Raw genomic sequence first — 2,418 nt, 5'->3', positions numbered from 1 at the left:
TCAGCACTCCGAATCAATTCACGCCATCCTGCACACTCAAGAGTTTGATCTTGGTTTAAACAACCGGCTTGTCCCACCCTTAAACAAAAAAGAGGTGAATGTATATTTTACTCTGTTTGAGCAGATTTCCACATTCCTAAAATAGCCACAAGATTTTTGGTCACTCCTCCTCCAAAAGGTTATTGTGGGAAAAGCTTAAAGTGTATGCCACTTTATCTCTTGACCAGAGCTCAGATTATGACACTGTTAAAGCTGGTATCCTTCAGGCTTACGAGTTTGTCCCAGAGGCATACATACAACAGTTCTCTATATTATGAAAGACATAATCACAAAGCCATGTTGAATTCGCAAGGGAACAAGCATGTCTTTTTCATTGGTGGTGTGGTTCTAAGGAGGTCAAGGACCTTGGGGATTTAAAGACACTCATATTTCTCGAGCAGTTCAAGAAATTCCTTTACGAAAGGGTTGCTACCTACATTTATGAGCACAAGGATCTTACTCTTGAGAAAGCTGGTGTCCTTACAGATGACTTTGTGTTGACATATAAAACTACCTTTACAAACAAAGCACCCAGTAGTTATCACTACACAAAAAGCAATCCAGAGAAGTCACCTCCTACTGCGAGGTTTGTCTTTTTCCCCAGCGCCAAAAGACAAAGAGCGGCAGAAAACGGGTTCTTCGCATCCGCCAGTTTGTCATTACTGTAGTGAGAAAGGACACATTGTCTCTCAGTGTCCTAAGTTGAAACAGAAAAATGAGAGAGAGAAATGTTTGTTCTTGTGGGAGCACTGCAGGCCATTAAGTCTCTGGTTGGGAATGGTTTATCTCCTAAGCAAGATTGTAGACCAGATGTGTATGAACGCTTTGTTTCAGAAGAGTTTGTGTCTCTGCAGAGTGGCGATGCTGTTAAGCAGATACTGGTGAAGATACTGRAAGACACTGTCCTTCKTTTTGGAGGGTGTTTTGCCTTTGTCTGACACTTCAGCAACTGGTTACAGTGGAGATGTGTTGCATGGAAATTCCTTTGTATAATGTGGAACTCGAGTCGGATTGTAACGGCATTCAGAGGTGGAAGAAGGATCGGACCAAAGCGCCTCCCTGTTCCCATGGGAGGCGATCCCTTCCAGCCAGGATCTCCTCCCATGTGTAGCAACCCTTGCCGTCCAAAACGTCCTCCCATGTCCAGGAGTCCTGACAACGCTGCTGCTGCTGCTGCTGCTGCTGCCCGTTACCACGCTGCTTGGTCCTTTTGTGGTGGGTGTTTCTGTAACGGCATTCAGAGGTTCAGTTCGTCCCACTCTATCTACCTATATCTACAACAAACAAAATCCATGGTGTATGTGTGTGTATAGTACGTATTATCATGGTGTGTGCATGTGACTATGTTGTGCTCTTCACATTCCCGCTGTTCCATATATGTGTATTTATTATTTTTATCATCTGATTCTACTGTTTGCATCAGTTACCTGATGTGGATATAGAGTTCCATGAAGTCATGGTTCTATTTAGTAATGTGCACCTCCCATAGTCTGTTCTGGACTTGGGGACTGTGAAGAGACCTCTAGTGGCATGTCTCTTGTGGAGTATGCATGGGTGTCTGAGCTGTGTGCTAGTCGTTTAAACAGACAGCTCGGTGGCTTTCAACATGTCAATACCTCTCTCAACAAACAAGTAAAGTAGTATGAAGTCAATATTCTCCATCCTACTGATTGAGCAAGGAGAGATTGACATGCATATTACAGTTGTGGCCCAAAACAAAATATGAATTTCCAAAAAGTTTGCTGATTCAGTGTTTCTTTAGACATTTTTGTCAGATGTTACTATGGAATACTGAACGTATAATACAAGCATTTCATAAGTGTCAAAGGCTTATATTGACAATTACATGAAGTTGATGCAAAGAGTCAATATTTGCAGTTTTGACCCTCTTTTTCAAGACCTCTGCAATCTGCCCTGGCATGCTGTCAATTAATTTCTGGCCCACATCCTGACTGATGGCAGCCCATTCTTCCAAATCAGAGAGAGAGAGAGACACAGTCTAATAAATCCTTCTCTTTCTTTCATCTATTTTCAAACTATACTTAAGCAGGCATTACGTTTTCTTTTTATCCTGAAAAACTCCTTGGTCCTTAACGATTACAAGCATACCCATAACATGATTCAGCCACCAATACAGTGCATTCGAAAGCATTCAGAGCCCTTGACTTTTTCCATATTTTTGTTACATTACTAGAGTATGTGAGTGGAGTTGAGCAGTTGGTTATCCCTGTTCATCGCTCATCGGTCCGGTGCTCAATGTCCTTTCCTACACTCTGTTAAAAAACAATTCTCTCCATTCAATAAAATCACAATTTAACCAACACCCATCATTTTTTGTGACTTCCTGGACCAACCAATTTGCTTTTTTTTTTTTTGTAT

Source organism: Salvelinus sp. IW2-2015, unplaced genomic scaffold, assembly GCF_002910315.2.
Source record: "Salvelinus sp. IW2-2015 unplaced genomic scaffold, ASM291031v2 Un_scaffold1747, whole genome shotgun sequence".
Taxonomy (NCBI): Eukaryota; Metazoa; Chordata; class Actinopteri; order Salmoniformes; family Salmonidae; genus Salvelinus; species Salvelinus sp. IW2-2015.
The sequence above is the reverse complement of the archived record's forward strand: the minus strand, read 5'-3'. Positions refer to the sequence as shown.